Below are 18,512 nucleotides of genomic sequence, written 5' to 3'. Positions count from 1 at the left end.
ATCCCTGGATCAGCAGTGATTCTTCAGGCTCTGCTCTTGGCTGGAAGGGCAGCTGGAGGGACCCCAGAGAGCTGTGGGTGACCCCACAGGCTCCTATGGGATCAGAGAATCCCAGAGTCACTGAGGATTGGAATTCCAATGAGGTTGGAAAAGCCCTCCAAGGTCATCCAGTGCCTGATGCCCACCTTGTCCCCAGCCCAGAGCTCTGAGTGCCACATCCAGGAATTCCTGGGACACCTCCAGGGATGGGCACTCCAAACCTCCCTGGGCAGTCTGTTCCAATGTTTATTCACCCTTTCCATGGGGAAATTCCTGCTGGTGTCCAACTGAGCCTGCCCTGGCCCAGCCTGAGGCCGTTCCCTCTCCTCCTGTCCCTGTGATGAAATCCCAAATCCTCCTGGCTGTCCCCTCCTGTCAGGAGCTGTGCAGAGCCACAAGGGCCCCCCTGATCCCCCTTTTCTCCAGGCTGAGCCCCTTCCCAGCTCCCTCAGCCTCTCCTGGTGCTCCAAACCCTTCCCAGCTCCCTCAGCCCCTCTTGGTGCCCCAAACCCTTCCCAGCTCCCTCAGCCTCTCCTGGTGCTCCAAACCCTTCCCAGCTCCCTCAGCCCCTCTTGGTGCCCCAAACCCTCCCCAGCTCCCTGAGCCCCTCCTGGTGCTCCAGGCCCTTCCCAGCTCCCTCAGCCCCTCCTGGTGCTCCAGGCCCTTCCCAGCTCCCTCAGCCCCTCCTGGTGCTCCAAACCCTTCCCAGCTCCCTCAGCCTCTCCTGGTGCCCCAAACCCTTCCCAGCTCCCTCAGCCCTTCCTGGTGCCCCAAACCCTTCCCAGCTCCCTCAGCCCCTCCTGGTGCTCCAGGCCCTTCCCAGCTCCCTCAGCCCCTCCTGGTGCTCCAGGCCCTTCCCAGCTCCCTCAGCCCCTCCTGGTGCCCCAAACCCTTCCCAGCTCCCTCAGCCTCTCCTGGTGCCCCAAACCTTTCCCAGCTCCCTCAGCCCCTCCTGGTGCTCCAAACCCTTCCCAGCTCCCTCAGCCCCTCCTGGTGCTCCAGGCCCTTCCCAGCTCCAACCCCTTTTATTCCTCCCCCTATTTCCATGGAGAGAGCACCATATCAAAGGGATGATGGATTTAGCACTTGAGCCGCCACAATAAATTCTGGGCATCAGCAAACACCTTGGATTTGAACCTTAAATGCTGAACTTTTGTCTAAGAATAGCCATGGTGCAAGATGAGCCACTCGGTTTCTTTTTAATAAATCACCCACTTTTAAAAATAGCTTGTTTTATGTTTCTTTGTTCTTTCTGTTCTTCCTTTTTAATTTTTCTTTAGTCTACATAAGCTACTTTTACTCTAGACAAGGAAGAGGAGAGCTTGTATTTTAAATAGATTTATGTATGAGCAGGGCTATTTATGAGAGAATCTGGGAGAAACAAGATCAGAAAATTTTGATAGAACTGGAAGGAGAATTGAACACAGAAAAAGGTCAAACAAAAAGCAGACAATTTCTTAATTGTATTCTTAACAAGGGTAATTAAGCAGTGGAACAGATTATTAATGGATGTGGTTCATGCAGCATCAGATATGAGGAGCCTTAAAATAAGATTGAATCCCTTCCTAAAATGCCTGATCTAATTTCAGCACGAGTTATTGGGTTGGATGAAGGCACCAAGAAATAAAATCCAAATCTGTGGCACAGGAGAAATGTTCACAATACTTCTGATGGCCCTAGAATGTCTGATCCTGGAAAAATTCACCAGGAGAAAATCCAATTGTTCTTCTAATGTGAAATGTGAGTATAATCAGGTTTAAAAATTAACACATTGCCTAGACCATAGAATGATATTGGCTTTCTTTCAGCACTCTTGAATTTTGTTGCCACCATTTCAGGGAAGCGTAAATTCTTAAATTTGGTGGATTTGATGCTATGAAATCCCGTGACTGATAATTACATTCCAGCCTGGATGTTTACAATCCCTGGCTCCATGTTTTCAGCCAGTTCTTTCCCTCTGAATTCCGTGAGGGTCTCGGTGCAGTAACAGGAGCAAATTTCCAAATAATGCAACTTCTGGCTGAATGAGACTTTGATTTTAGCCTTTCTTAGAACCAAGGCTACAAAAATATTTGGGTTTTTTTTTTCCTTGTAGCCTTTAGTTTATACAAGAACCCTTAATAACCAGTGCTTAGCCACCAGGAGGCTGCATTTATTTAAATCAATATCTAATTAGCTTCCTTTCACACCAGAAATTTAAGGAATTTAAGCAATTAAGTTTGGGCAATGATATCCTCCTGTTTGCTTTTGTTTCTGCTTGACTGAATTTTGCCTGTAATTGATAATTTCTAGACCACCAAATCACATTGATTTATTTAGTTTCTTGGTCTGTTTGTGTATTTTTAAGGATTTTTAAAGGATTTTGGGGTGCAAGAATTTTTCCTCTAAAATTTCTTTTTATTTTCCAGCCAGTGGAAAATGAAATTAAAGGATAAGAAAAGTGATTTTTATGGATTCACAACACAATGCAAAGGTGAGATTTCCTCTTGCTTCTACCTTGAAATTGCATTGATTAAAAGATAAAAAAATATTTCTGTGCATAGAAATATTTGTAAAATATAAAGGTTATGATTCATAGGCAAAGCAGAATATTTGAGGAACTTTTTAGGTTGGTGGGGACAGAGAAATCCCTTTGAGGAACTTTTTGTGTTGGTGACAGGGAAATCCATCCTGTGATACTTTATGTATTTGATACAATTAATTTTTAAACCATTTCATAAGTTGAAAGCATCTTTATTTTTTTTACAAGCAGTACCTGAAAAGTAAAAATGAGTAAAATCAGTTTTCCCCTTCCAATAGAAATACTAAATACATGAAAAATCAGAACTGGGACAAAATATTTCTCCTGTGCTCTTTGTAAAGAACCTGGAAGGTCTCACAAAAAATATCCATTGGGAAGGATGATTCCCTGCATGGGGGATTTGTGGGAATCACAACTTTCCAGGAAAAAAAATGGAAGTGCTGAGGATTTTTTTAAAATCCATGAAAAAATGAGCAACCATTTTGGGCGGACCAGAACAGCTGATACCCTCCTGCCAACCTCGTTTCTTTATATAAGTGGTTTATTTATATATGGAGATGTATGCAAATCCTCGACACCGAAAACACCCTGGAAGCAACGGAATCGACAGGAAATCAAAGAATTCCTGGAGCTGCCAAAGAAACTCTGCAGAACCAGAGATCCCCACTGCTTGGAGTTTTGGGGTTGTTTTACGAGTTTTTAGGTTTCGATATTAAAAACTGAGGTTAAGGGTTAAACTTGATGACCTCAGAAGGTTTTTCCAACCTGATTCTGTGATTTTGGGCTGAATATGGAATATTCCGCACAAAAATGTCTGAGCAGATTTATTTTCTGCCAGATTTCAGGACCTTTTCCTGAGCAAACTCATCATGAAAATGATGCATTGTGGATGGATATCACTGGGTTTAATTTGCACCTTTGACAGGAGAAGTGGCTGCCTGTTGTATTCCAGGACAGAGAATGGTTCAGAGCAAACATCCCAGAAGGAATTTTACATTATTACAGCACTGTCAACCTGAAATTGGACTTTCTAGGACTTGGAAATCCCATTCACACAGAGATATCAATTCTAACAAATAATCTCTTGGCTCACTTTATTCCTATTCACCTTATTCAGCCTTATTGAATTAAGGAAATATAAAAATAACCCACTTGCTGAATTTTTCTGGATATGTATTTGTCATTCATGTCAGTACAAAAATAGCTCGATTTTTCTGGTGTGACTTTTATTTTTCTCCCCCAAAAACTTGAGAACAGATTTTTTTTTTGAGCTGCCTGGAAAAAAGGTTGCCTCAGAGATGACATTTCAAAGATCCAACCCAATAAATCAAGATATTGTGGCCGTTTCCCTGTATTTCTAAGCTCGTTTTTGGAAACAACAGCCTGATAATTGTGGCTGCTCATGCCATTAATGAAGCAAAGCCATCTGAAGCTGGGATTTTGCAATCTTTTCTGCATATGAATAGTCTGGAGTTCAATGTGATCTGATGATCAAGACCCACTCGAAGCATTTGATTGTGCAAGTTGTTTTTTTTTTTTGTGCCGCGGTTTTCGGCTCCTTTGACTCCCAAGTGGCTGGAACGTTGTGAATCACAAGTGGGGGAGCAGCTAAATGGGGAAAGAGAGGCAAATAGATAAAACAGAAAGGAGTGTTGGATTCTCTCTCCTCTGTCCCAGCTCTGGGCACGCGATGGCAAATCTGGATTTGAGGAACGGGAGGGGAAAGCGTTGGGGTTTCCAACAATCCGCTGATATTTTAAATGTGAGTTTGTGGGGGAATTCAGGTTTGCCAAATGCTGCTGTTGTGGGTTTTGGATGCTCCATGCTCGGAGATTTTGGGGTGTTTGGGGCAGAGTCTGACCCCAGCACCTGCATCCACAGATGCACCCTCTGGTTGCATCCCAAATTTTGCGTCTCATCCAAATCCAGCAAAGTTAACCCATGCAGAGCAAGGTGAGGTGACCTTGGAGAGCATGAGGAGCACACACAGGTCCTTGCTTGGTGCTGACAATAAAATAAAAAGAGAAAAATCTCCTCCTGATCAATGCCACACCCCACAATTTTGTATTTTTCTGCTCTTTTCTGTCTAGACAGGGAGGTTTGGAAGTGTGGTTTGATGGCAGCCTGCAACAGAAACTGATCATAGGAAAGTATTTTTAATAAGGGCATGCAAGAATGAGCCAAATCAAATGTAAACAACTTTGTTTTTTAGCCTAATCTGCCTCAAGAGAAGTGGCAGATTCACCTCCAGCACTAATGAGTGAATCCATTCCAACCTCACTTGATTTTCTAACGACTTCCTACAGGAAAAATACAGAATATTCTACATACAAATCTATGGAAGGGGAACTTGATGATCCCATGTGTCCATTCCAGCTTGAGGTATTCTGTGATTTATGAAACAAAGGCTGCAGGCAAAAAATGAATTTTAAAACCAATCCTGCCACTAAATTAAAGCAACACTGCAGGTGTTTTCTGTCTTGTTTGGGATGAGAACAATGTTGGTCCAGTTGGATCTGTTATCAGCTTATCAGTCCTTGGTGGCTTTTAATGACTTCTGGTTTTCAGATGTATTTATCCACACACACCTTCCATGCCACATTGAAAATTTGCTGGTGGGTACATGAAATTGAATCTCAGGTTGTTCTTTTTTTAATATGGAAAGTGTTAAAATATCCCATTTGGTTGAAAAAATTCATTATTTCCTAGTCAGTCTCTTTCTTGAATATGTATTTCCCCAAAACACTTCTGAAGTGTTCCTTTCATCAGGATTTTGAGGTGAAAATAAATATTAAGGGTTTGGAGCTGGCCAACAAGCTGCAAAATCAATTTCTGAACCAGCTTTGTACACAAGATGCTCAAAATCAGAGAGGAAGCAGGATGGAGACTTCATTCCTACCTGGAGAATAAAGCCCAGCTGTTACAGGGCCATGAGAAATATAATTATTAAAAACCACTAATGAGGCATCTCAGAGGGCACAACAAACTCACCTATATCTTATCTCTACGCACAGCAAAGAGATTTTTTCTGGAAAGAATTTGTTAAAAGCAATGTTAAGACGGGAAAAAAGGAAATATTCGCTGCACAAATTCTCTGCTTTCAGCTGTATTTTCATTTACAGCCGTGCGAGCTGAGTATAAAACTCAGCTATTTTGACTTTGGAGTATTTCACGTCTCGTTTGAACGGTTTTAAAAATTGATTGAAGGCAGCCAAGAATTGGACCTTTTCCCTCTTCCCTTGTTCCGTGGTGCTTGGTTTTATGTGGCACCTTTTCCACTAAAAAGGCACAGAGGAGACTAAACAGCAAAATAAAAGCCTGCCATGCTCTACTAAATCTTATTACCCCAACCAGAATCATTTGAATGTTTTAAAAGTTTTATCTGTTGGGTCCCTGTGGGAGGGGAATGTTGGGTTGGTGGTGGATTTCTTTTCCCTAAATTTCTGCATTTCAATCAGGTTTGCTCTAATAGCTGTCAGCTGACCTGATTCAAGCCTACCTCTCCTCGAGTTGATTTAAATCAATTTGGCTGCCACACAGCAAGCTGAAATCCATGCTGGCCATCTGCTACGTGAAATTAATTTATTTTGGAGAGCTTTAATTCAATTATCAGGCCCATATTCTGTGGCAGGTGTAGGAGACAAATCCATATTTCAGGTTCCTATGTGGGATCTGGTGTAGGCAACTGAGGAGTGAGAGGAGGGCTTGGGTAACAAAGAGGGAGTAAGACAGGATTTCCCTGAAAGCTTTAATTACAGTTTCAAAGCAGAAGACTTAAACAGGCTTTGGAATCAGGAATATTTCAAAGACTCATATTGTGACCTCGCAAATCGCTGCTGGTGTTGCACACAACGCCAGAAATTATATAAATACTGTGACTCGGTTAACATTTCAAATCTCTGACTCACAAATTACCATGAAAATGGGGAATATTTCAGGATCAAATGAGGCCTTCAGCCATTTCTTGGCTTGGGGCTGTGGATCTGGAAGGCCAAAGTGGCAGAGCCGGATCTCGTGTGGCTTTTGTGGAATGCTGGGAGCCCTCGTGTCACATCTGTTATTGGAATATGTATCCCAATATAACCAGTTAGATGGTGCCTAGGCCAGTTCTGACCTTCGCTGCTGGGCCACAGGCAGCTCTGCGGTGTTATACCTCAAAGATACCTTGGCTGGCGGCAGAGTGCAGCGGGGCACAAGACAGGACTCCGTTCTCCTCAGGGGAGAGCTTCTGGCGATGGTGAAGAAAAGAAGGGAGCGGATTCTGCTAGAAGGTAGCCAGATGTTTATTCCATGAGCACAGATATGTCTGCACTGGGCTACTGCTGATAACAGAATGGGATCGCATGGTCTCATTCACATTTTAAGCTCAGGACAGGGGAAGGGGAGGGGACAGGTGAGTCACCAACCAGGTGAAGGGGCAGGGTCTCCAGGTACTAGGGTCACCTATCACACGACGCCTTGCTGGTATGTTAGCCTGATTGACAGGGCACACTCAGCGAGGGGCGAGGGGGAAGGGAGAAGGTAAAACAGGATATTGCAACACACCACAACATCTCCCCCTAGTTTTGTTTAAAAAGAAGAGGACTGTGTTTATGGTGCAGAATGATTCTACTGAGGCTTCTAGGTCATCCACTGGAGCACTGAGGGCTTCCAAATGGTAGACCTCAGGAGGGGGAGATGAGCTTGAGATTAACTTGAGAACCATGCGTCTGATTACTCCAAAAACAATGCTAAAAACTACAATAACTACAACTAAAATAAACAGCACTAAAATTACAGTTTTCAGAATAGATCCCAACCAGCCCGAGAGTCCCCAGCCATTGAAAAGTCCATTCAGCTCGTTGTCAGTTTCTCTGTTGATGTCTGAGAACCTTTATCGAGGTAGTCCATATGTGGTTTGGGCTGCGGTACTATGTAGGAGATCGCAGGTGGGATGATCACGAGTAGGACGAGAAGCAGGCTCGGTCTCATGGCATCTCGAGGCTACACACGAACAGTGGGATCTAAACTGGTACAAAAACTTGACACAAACATATATTACAAACTATTCCAGATAGGAGGCTTAAATGGAATTTCCTCCAGAGAACGTGCACGGCGTTTTCTTCTCCAGGCAGCGTGAGCAACCTGGGGTGCTTCTGCAGATTTCTCTGAGACTTTGGGAACATAGGGCTTTACCCATTTGGAAGGAACCCACCTTAAACCAGAGGGGGTGGACACACAGGCGTATCCACGTCCCCAAGTAACCAATTTGTAAGGTCCCACCATTTTCCAAGTCTCAGGGTCCTTTACTAAAACTGGAGGTTTTTCTTTCATCAACCTGTGACTGTTCCCCCCAAAGTGGCGTAGGATGGGTGGGTTCAGGCTGTCAAAAGAACAATTCAGAAAATTGATTGTGAATAGCGCCCTGGATAACCGGATGTGGGGAGGTTCTACCTTCAGAACCTGTTGTTGCTGGTCCAGGACCCTTTTAATATCACGGTGAGTTCTTTCTACAATGGCTTGACCTGTAGGGGAGTAGGGGATGCCAGTTTTGTGCTCTACTCCCCATTGCTGCAGGAAGCTCCCGAATTCCTTGGATTTATAAGCAGGCCCATTATCAGTTTTCAGCTCCTTGGGGATGCCCATGAAAGAAAAAGCCTGTAAGAGGTGCTTAATAGCATCAATAGATGATTCTCCTGTGTGGGCAGAAGCATAGACCGCTCCAGAAAAGGTATCTACACTAACATGAACATATTTCTGCCGTCCAAAAGCCTGTATGTGTGTTACATCTGTTTGCCACAGTTCACAACTGTTCAGTCCCCTTGGGTTTGCTCCCGTACTCACTGTAGGGAGTGCATGTTGTTGGCAATTTGGGCACGTGGCCACAATCGCTTTGGCCTGTTCTCGAGTGATGTTAAACTGGCGAACCAGGCCAGGTGCATTTTGGTGGAAAAGCTGGTGGCTGATTTTTGCCTGTTCAAAAACATTTGGGAGAGTGGCCATCACTGCAGGCGCAGCAAGAGCATCTGCCCTTCTGTTGCCTTCAGCGATAAACCCTGGCAAGTCAGTGTGTGACCTGACATGCATCACATAAAAGGGTTGCTCTCGGTGAGTGACTAACTTTACCAGTTTTGAGAGCAATTCAAAAAGTGCAATGTTAGATACATCTTGCAGTATTGCTTGATCTGCTCTGGATACTACTCCTGCCACGTATGCAGAGTCTGTAATCAGATTAAATGGTTCTGAGAACCTTTCAAAAGCCCTAACAACCGCAGCCAATTCAGCAACCTGAGGTGAACCTTCCACCTCAGCAATGTCCGTCTCCCACTGCTGGGTATGAGGATCCTTCCAAGTTATAACGGACTTGTGGGACCTCCCGGACGCATCTGTAAAGACAGTTAGAGCCCTTTTTAAAGGTCTCCTACTTAGAGCAGTTCTTAATTTTAAAGTAAATTGAACATCTTGTTCAAACAATTTGCAAGCGGGCCGTGCTACCGAAAATTGTCCTGAGTAGGAATCCAGAGCAAACTGCAACACTTCATTTTCTTGAAACAATTGTTCCAGTATTTTCATAGTATTTTGACCTGATTTTAACTCAACTGGAATGTGAATGCACTTAAAATCACATCCTGCTAACTCCCTGATCCGGGTCCTTGCTTTCCGGATCAGTTCTGCTATCAGCTCCTGAGGCTTTGTCAGTCTCTTGGACCTTTTGTGACTGAGGAAAACCCATTCTATGATCAAGAGAGAGTCCCTCTGGTCCCGGTCCTTTTTTGGTGTGTCCTTTGCCTTAGGTGTTTGTTTTTCCTCCCACTGGAAAATAATTCCATGGAGGTGTGGCAACTTACCTAGGATGATAAATTTGAATGGCAGATCAGGCCGGCATCGGTGGGCCTGTCTTGTGGACATTGCAATCTGAACCTTTTCTAGAGCTTTCCGTGCCTCTGGGGTAATAGACCTAGGAGCACCTGGGTCCTCTCCCCCTTTCAGTAAATTGAAAAGAGGGGCAAGGTCTTCATTAGTCAGACCAAGCCATGGTCTTACCCAATTCAAAGACCCACACAACTTGTGGACATCCGCAAGGGTCTTGATCCTTGGATTGATTTCTAGTTTTTGAGGAACAATGGTCCTATTTCCAATTTCTAAGCCCAAATACTTCCAAGGTGGCATCTTTTGAATTTTCTGTTCCTGGAGCTCGAACCCTGCAACAATCAATGCATCGATCGTTAGGTCAAGCGCATGTGTGAGTAAATCATCATTGGGGGCACACACAAGGATATCATCCATATAATGGTAGATGATGGCCTTCTCTGCGGCTGCACGAACTGGGGAAAGCAGGGAAGAGACATACCACTGGCAGATAGCTGGAGATACCTTTAGGCCCTGAGGAAGAACGGTCCAATGGTACCTTTTCATAGGAGCTTCTGAATTGATAGAAGGGACAGAGAATGCCAAACGCGGTGCATCATCAGGGTGTAATGGAATTTGGAAAAAGCAATCTTTAATATCAATAACAGCTAATTTCCAATCTTGAGGAAGCATTGTTGGGGATGGCATACCAGGTTGGGGAGAACCCATATCTTCAATTACATTATTAATTTGTCGGAGGTCACAGAGGAGTCTCCACCTCTTTTTGTCAGCTTTTTGGATGACAAACACTGGAGAGTTCCATGGGGACATGGTCTCCACAATGTGGCCCTTTCTTAGTTGCTCTTGTACTAGTTCCTCAAGCACTTTTATTTTTTGTTTACTGAGTGGCCACTGTTTCACATCAACTGGTTCGTCTGTTTTCCACTTAAGTTTTTGGGTGGGGCGCTGTTGTTTAATGACTGCTGCACAAAAATGCTGTGGAGAGTCTGGAATATTAATTGTGACACCCCACTGGGCCATTAAATCTCTCCCTAACAAAGGTTCTGAATAATCTAACACAAATGGACGGATATTTGCCAATTGTCCGTTTGGACCCTCGAATTGAATAATGCTTTTGGATTGCCTTGCCAATTGCAGACCTCCTACACCTCGAAGGTGACCAGCAACATTTTGTAAAGGCCAGTGTGCTGGCCAGTCTTGTACTGGAATCACTGTGCAGTCTGCACCTGTGTCTACAAGCATCTCAATGCGTTTAGACTCCCCACTCCCACTGACATTGCACCACAATTTGGGTTTATCTGTCCCAATAACTTGGACCCGGGCGACTGTGGGCCCTTGTTTATCAACATTTTCAGGTAAAGATGGCACAGGGATAGCTTGAGCAACAATTTGTCCCTTGGGAAGAAACAGGGGTGGGTGGAAACAGTGCAGGCTGAGAACAAATTGCTTAGGATCTGATGTTGTCAGTCCCGGAGCAATTTCGATCTCTTGTGGTGTGTTTTTGTCCCCAGTGATGATGTACTTACAACGAATTTGGTTCCAAGTACCTTTCTGTTCAGGATTTACAGAGACAATATGCCAGTCAGTGTCCTTCAGGTGGAGTGACTCTGTCAGCTGCAACCTGTAAGGCTCATTGACAGAAGATGCGGTTAATACAGAATTACTTAAATCATAACAAAGGTTATTTTGTTTCACCTTCAACAGTGGACTAGCAGACTTGGTCTTTGAAGCACCTGCTTCACTTACACAAATGTTAATATTATTGCGCGCTTGATTTATTTTGCTACCCTTATTCTCTTGGCCTGCTCCTTTTATGTCTGCACGCCTGGCAGGCTGGCGCTTTATTCTTCGTTTTTTTGTTGTTGACCCCCAGGGAGGGCTTGCAGTTCTCCTCCCCTGCTATTTTTAAATTCATCAAATTCCCTTTTCAGGGGGCACTGGTTACTCCAGTGCCCTAGCTTATTACAAAGCAGGCATGGTTTAGTGGGCTCAACCATTGCCGGTCTCCGCTGCTGCCCAGGGTACTGCTGTGCTAAGGGAGAAGGTGCAGGGCTGGCAACAGCAACACGCTGAGGTGGTCTTGGCAGCAGCTTTGGTCTGGTGTCTTCAGCTACACTCATCAGAGGCACTTTCCTGTTACAGACTAGAAGCATATCTTTTAGTGTAGGGGAAGGTTCCATAGGAAGGCTCAGGATTGCTGCTCGACACTGTTCATTTGCATTTGTAAACGCTATTTCTTCTAAAATTGCTTCCCTTGCATTTTCTTTTTTAACTTGTATTTCAATGGCTCTAGTTAGCCTTTCTACAAATTTCACAAAAGGCTCTGATGGTAGTTGTTTGATTTTACTATAGGGCTCAAAAGGCCCCTCAGGTTGGAGGGAAAAGAATGCCTTTTCAGCTGCTTCCTTTACTTTCTCGAGTGTTTCTGCAGGAATTGCAGCAGCTTGGACTGAGGGAGAAGACCATTGACCCTCACCACAGAGGTGGTCAAGGGTAATGGGGTTACCATTGTTGTCTTTTGCTGTGTTTGGATCAGCCTGTAAGCTTGTGAGAGCCTCTTTTAGCAGTTGTTTCAATGCTGATTCCCATAATTTGAATTCCGTGGATGTCATGAGACATGAAAAAATTTGTTTTAAATCATGTGGAACCACAACAGTTCTACTTAATTCAGAATTTAAAAGGCCACGGAAATATGGACTGTGTGCACCATATTCTTTATGAGATTTACAGATCTCTTTAATCAATTGTCGTCCAAAAGAACTCCAATTAGCAGTTGGGGCTGCTCCAGCTTGAGCTGCAGGCTGAAATATAACAGGAGCTAGCGACAACATGGCACCATGCATTGGGTCTGCTGTCCCCTGCTCTGTATCCCTTGAATCAGAAGCATTGGGATCACAGCTACAGGTTTGGGGACAGGCAGTGGGTGTGTCCCCACCGTGGGAACCCGGGGAGGGGGCGGGGAAAGGGAGCCGGCAAGGGGCGGGGAAACCGTGGGAACAGGGGGCGGGGTCAAGGGGCTGGCAGGGGGCGGGGATACCGTGGGAACAGGGGGCGGGGTCACCTGGTGACATCACATCAGCAGCCGCCCCCTGGGAGGAGTAGAGGGGCGGAGCTGAGGGTACTGCAGGAAAGGTGGGGGGAGGGGGAAAGGTGTCACGAGGAACAGGAGGAGAGGGGGATGGGGATGGAATTTTGGAATGCTTAAGAGGATTTTGGGAAGAAGAAGACCAGGTTTGGGAAGATGCCACGTGGCATCCACCATCTTGTGCACTCCCTAGGGACTGGGGGCCATTTTGGACATCACTGCTCTCCGAAAAACTAACACGTGCTCGGGATTTTTTTGGGGAAAGAGGTTTAGGGGTTTTAGAGGGAGAGGGAGGAACAGGGAGAGCAGAGGCACATGGCTTTACATTTGGCTTTTTCTCCATTTCCTTTTGTTTGAGCAATGCTGTTCGAATTTGCAAACTCCAGAACACAAATTTAGCTGAGGGTAATTTGCCAGATTGTCCTAAGGTTATCAATTCATTCCCAACTTTATCCCAGAATTGAATATTGTGGATTTCTTCAGGGGAAATGTTTGGGAACTGCAGAAAAAGCCATCTTATAAACTGTTTCAATTTTCCTTTAGAGAATTTCACATTACTCTTGATTAAAATGCTAACAATATCATAATACACTCCCCTTTGTACAATGCTAAGTTTGGAACCCATGTTAAAAAGCAAAGTACTTAATCCCGCCTGACCAAAAACAAAGCTAAAATCAGCTACCAATTTCTAAAAAAAACCACAGATAGAAAGCGATAACGAGCAGACAAAAGCTTCACAATGCAGCTGTATATACTGCTTTTAAAATTCCCGGGCAGCAGCAGCAGGGAGCTGGGACACGCCCTGCCGAGCCGAGGCAGAAACAAAGCCTCCCCCGCGGTGGAATGCAGCACCCCCGCGGAGCAGAGACAGCAACTACTCCACGTGGCAGCCGAAACCGGGACGCCCCCCCCCCTGCCGCCGCGTGTGCAGAGCACTCCCAACACCGCAGGTCCCCCGGCCACGTGGAAAGAGAGCCCCCCCCTCCCCCGCAAAGAGAAAGAGAAAGAAAATCTCCTAACACGTGTCTGAACACGCTGCTGAGCCGGGGGGGAAGGGCAGAGAGCGATCCCGCTCCGGCGCGAATTCTAAAAAACAGTGAAACACGCAGCAGGAAAGCTAAACTAGAACGCTATGAATTCTCGTCTGTGGGGCTGCGCAGCCAAAATGCAAAGGCAAAAAAGGAACAGAACTCGCGGCAGAGTCTGTTTTTGAGCTTCTGCTCTACCGAAAGCAGAGATACTCACGTGAAATGGAAGCTGTAGGCTGGGTACAGGCAGGCAGGTCTCCACCGGAAAAGGACCTCTCTCTGGGTGTAAGAGAAGCTACCCTTTTCTTCCTCTGGAAAATCTGTTCACCACAATGAAGCAGGGCTTTCCAAAGGCGCCGAACAGTCCACGAAACTTTTTCTGGGAGTATTCCCAAAGTCTCTAGCTGGGAGTCTTGAAGCCAGGCTCCTTTCAGCTGGATGCACGGCTGCCAGAGCTTCTCTGAGGAACTGCGAGTCCGTTTTCCGGCTCAGGGTCGAGCCACCCACAGGGACGCCAATATATTGGAATAAGTATCCCAATATAACCAGTTAGATGGTGCCTAGGCCAGTTCTGACCTTCGCTGCTGGGCCACAGGCAGCTCTGCGGTGTTATACCTCAAAGATACCTTGGCTGGCGGCAGAGTGCAGCGGGGCACAAGACAGGACTCCGTTTACCTCAGGGGAGAGCTTCTGGCGATGGTGAAGAAAAGAAGGGAGCGGATTCTGCTAGAAGGTAGCCAGATGTTTATTCCATGAGCACAGATATGTCTGCACTGGGCTACTGCTGATAACAGAATGGGATCGCATGGTCTCATTCACATTTTAAGCTCAGGACAGGGGAAGGGGAGGGGACAGGTGAGTCACCAACCAGGTGAAGGGGCAGGGTCTCCAGGTACTAGGGTCACCTATCACACGACGCCTTGCTGGTATGTTAGCCTGATTGACAGGGCACACTCAGCGAGGGGCGAGGGGGAAGGGAGAAGGTAAAACAGGATATTGCAACACACCACAACAATCTGTCAGTGCTGGAGGAGCTGCACTCCATGGATCTGCCGGCATCCAGGGCGTGAGTGCCCCCATCCAACCGGAAAACGCGGAATTGGGGTTTGGAAGTTCAAACCAGCTCCTGGAAAAGGTGGAATTGGGGTTTGAAAGTTTAAACCAGCTCCTGGAAAATGTGGAATTGGGGTTTAAAAGGTCAAACCAGCTCCTGGAAAATTTGGAATTGGGGTTTGAAAGTTTAAACCAGTTCTTGGAAAACATGGAATTGGGGTTTGAAAGTTCAAACCAGCTCATGGAAAATTTGGAATTGGGGTTTAAAAGTTTAAACCAGTTCTTGGAAAATGTGGAATTGGGGTTTAAGAGTTCAGACCAGCTCCTGAGCTACTCCTGGAAAACGTGGAATTGAGTTTGTTTAAAAGTTCAAACCAGCTCCTGGAAAACGTGGAATTGGGGTTATGTGGAATTGGGGTTTAAAAGGTCAAACCAACTCCTGGAAAATTTGGAATTGGGGTTTAAAAGGTCAAACCAGCTCCTGGAAAATTTGGAATTGGGGTTTAAAAGGTCAAACCAGTTCCTGGAAAATGTGGAATTGGGAAAATTTGGAATTGGGGTTAGAAAGTTTAAACCAGTTCTTGGAAAAGGTGGAATTGGGGTTTGAAAGTTCAAACCACCTCCTGGAAAATGTGGAATTGGGGTTTAAAAGTTCAAACCAGCTCTTGGAAAATTTGGAATTGGGGTTTGAAAGTTCAAACCAACTTCTAGAAAACGTGGAATTGGGGTTTAAGAGTTCAGCTCCTGAGCTACTCCTGGAAAATGTGGAATTGAGTTTGTTTAAAAGTCCAAACCAACTCCTGGAAAACATGGAATTGAGTTTGTTTAAAAGTTCAAACCAACTCCTGGAAAACATGGAATTGAGTTTGTTTAAAAGTTCAAACCAGTTCCTGGAAAATGTGGAATTGGGGTTTGAAAGTTCAAACCAGCTCCTGGAAAATGTGGAATTGGGGTTTAAAAGGTCAAACCAGCTCATGGAAAATTTGGAATTGGGGTTTAAAAGTTCAAACCAGTTCTTGGAAAATGTGGAATTGGGGTTTTGAAAGTTCAAGCCAACTTCTAGAAAATGTGGAATTGGGGTTTAAAAGTTCAAACCAGTTCTTGGAAAATGTGGAATTGGGGTTTGAAAGTTCAAACCAACTTCTAGAAAACGTGGAATTGGGGTTTAAGAGTTCAGACCAGCTCCTGAGCTACTCCTGGAAAACGTGGAATTGAGTTTGTTTAAAAGTCCAAACCAACTCCTGGAAAACATAGACTTGGGGTTTAAAAGTTCAAACCAGCTCCTGGAAAATGTGGAATTGGGGTTTGAAAGTTTAAACTAGTTCTTGGAAAACGTGGAATTGTGGTTTGAAAGTTCAAACCAGCTCCTGGAAAACGTGGAATTGAGTTTGTTTAAAAGTTCAAACCAGCTCTTGGAAAACATGGAATTGTGATTTCAAAGTTCAAAACAGCTCTTGGAAAATGTGGAATTGGGGTTGAAAAGTTCAGACCAGCTCCTGGAGAATTTGGAATTGGGGTTAGAAAGCTTAAACCAGCTCTTGGAAAACATGGAATTGGGGTTTGAAAGTTCAAACCAGTTCTTGGAAAATGTGGAATTGGGGTTTGAAAGTTCAAACCAACTCCTGGAAAACGTGGAATTGGGGTTTAAAAGTTCAGACCAGCTCCTGGGCTGTTCCTGGTCTCACCATAACAGTTGAGGCCCATCCTTATTTATCAATAACATGAGGGAAGAAAGCAGCCTTGGTCTTCTTAATTCCAGGATGGAGATCAGCAGGAATTTCCCCATGGAAAGGATGCCCAGGCACTGGAAGGGGCTCCCAGGGAGGTTTGGAGTTCCCAAGCCTGGAGGTGTCCCAGGAATGCCTGGATGTGGCACTCGGAGCTCTGGGCTGGGGACAAGGTGGGCATTGGGCTCCATGGTCTTGGAGGGCTTTTCCAACCTCAGTTACCCTGGAATTCTTTTCATGTCTCTCAAAGGAAAATTTCTGGTTTTCCTTCAAACTTTAATTTCCTTCAAACTTTAGTTTTTCCTTCAGGCAGCTCAACGCTGAATCGGTTTGGAAGAGAAGGGAATAAAATATTTTGCCAAAATGCTGTAAATCTGTTTATTGATAATCATCTTATGAGAAATGGATAGATTTTTGCTCATAATCCTAATTTGGGAGGAAAAATATCCCCACACTACAATATCACTACAATATCCCAAATATCACTACAATAAACCCATTTCTTGCCCAGCTCTTCTCAACCTGCAGATTTATTTCACTACAAATTCAGTTACCTTCCCCTGAAAGGTCAGATAAAAATGGTCTTTTATTACTGGCCTGACATTTTATTAAAATCCTGTTTTATTGTGTATAGGAAGGGAAGTGGTGGTGTGGGAATGCACAGGAGTGGACAGGGGAGTTCTGCCAAGTTCCAGGCACTGCATCTGCATCTCTGAGCCTCATCTCCGTGGTAAATATATTTTTCTCAGCTCAGTTTCTGACAATAAAATTGTTCTTAAGTTTTCCATACACTTTTTGGTTTTGATTCTGGTTTTTTGTTTTGTTTCGGAAATTTTGTTTTGTTTTTGGCAGGTTTTTTGGGGTGGTTGGTTGGTTGGTTTTGAGGGTTTTTTTTGGTGTTTTTTTTTGGTTTGGATTGGGTTTTCTTGTGTTTTGGTTGTTTGGTTCCATTTTTGTTTGTTTTTGGGGCTTTTTTGTTTGGTTGGTTGTGTTTTTTTGTTTTGCTTTGGTTTTTGGTTTTTTTTTTTTTTTAGTATTTTTTTTCTCCTTCTGTTAATTTGGATTTTCAGGAATATCTGTCCATCCTTGAGGGGCACCCAGCTCTGGAAAGCAGCAGAAATGAGGAATTCCTGCTCTGGAAAGCAGCAGAAATGAGGAATTACCACTCTGAAGAGCAGCAGAAATGGAGAATTCCTGCTCTGAGTGAGGAGTTACTGCTGTGAGTAGCAGCAGGAGTAGGAGTTACTACAACCACCCCGAGCATGAGCAGTGTGCACTGTGGTGGCCTCAGTTTTCAGCCTCCTTTGCTTCATCAAGGCAATTCCATCAGAATTAAAGGAAGAGTTAGTGCCTGCTTTAAGGGCCTATAATCAAAATTAATGAGTTTCATCTCTCAGAACCATTAGATTGTTAATCAGGACATGGGGAGTTCAGTAAAGGGGGCTGACGAAGATTTATGGTGGTACCAAAATGGAAAAGAAGAGAAAAAAAATTTAAAATGAATAAATATTGGTGGGTTTCCATATTTGCCACCCTTTTAGGGAAAAAATTTATTAAAAATAATTTTCCTTTTAGGGAAAAAATCCCCATAAATCCATCACTGCCCCACAGGCAGAGTGGGATTTGTTTCATGTTTCACGTTTCTGATGAACTCGTTCATGTTCTGGGGGACAGAGGTTGTGAAATGCTCTCAGGTTTTCATCCCTCCTTTAGATTTACTCAAATTTTAAACATTTTCATAGATTTTTTCCACTTTTCATGCTCTGTTTTCCTCCCACACTTGCGTGCTCAGTTGAAGTTCATGAGGCTGTTGCGAGGACACAAATGTAGAAGCTGTAGAAATTTTAAAAATCATTAATTATACATTTTAAGCAGAAAAATACTCCAAAATCTGAATAAATAACCACCCCCTGCCCATGGCTGCTCCAAGCCCTGTCCAGCCTGGCCTTGGGCATTTTCAGGGATCCAGGGGCAGCCACAGCTGCTCTGGAAAATCCATTCCTTGCTAAATTCCAGCATTTTCAAACTCTACTTGGGCCAGCCCATCCTTATTTCCCAGTGTTCACTTTACACACAACACAAAGACTGGAAGTTCTAATAAAGGGGAAATTTTCTAAGGGCTAAAAGCAATTTTGCCATTGCAAAGTATTCACCAGCTCCCATTAAATATTTTCTCTTTTTAATTGCAAATGACAGCTCGGAATGGCTCT

At 44.5% G+C, this 18,512-nt stretch overlaps 1 long non-coding RNA gene across 1 annotated transcript in view; it reads left to right on the top strand.

Annotated features, from left to right (window-relative positions):
• Nucleotides 1-17,927, top strand: part of LOC141730166 (uncharacterized) — a 37,225-nt gene extending 19,298 nt beyond the window's left edge. The window contains exons 5-8 of the long non-coding RNA XR_012581690.1: nt 1,629-1,779; nt 2,448-2,512; nt 16,937-17,032; nt 17,373-17,927. This is a non-coding gene — a long non-coding RNA (uncharacterized LOC141730166). The remainder of the gene's footprint in view (nt 1-1,628; nt 1,780-2,447; nt 2,513-16,936; nt 17,033-17,372) is intronic.
• The last annotated feature ends 585 nt before the right edge of the window (nt 17,928-18,512 follow it).

The sequence above is a fragment of the Zonotrichia albicollis genome, chromosome 9 (assembly GCF_047830755.1).
Source record: "Zonotrichia albicollis isolate bZonAlb1 chromosome 9, bZonAlb1.hap1, whole genome shotgun sequence".
NCBI classification, from domain to species: Eukaryota; Metazoa; Chordata; class Aves; order Passeriformes; family Passerellidae; genus Zonotrichia; species Zonotrichia albicollis.
Note: the sequence above shows the minus strand (reverse complement) of the source record. Positions and strands in the feature narration are given on the sequence as shown.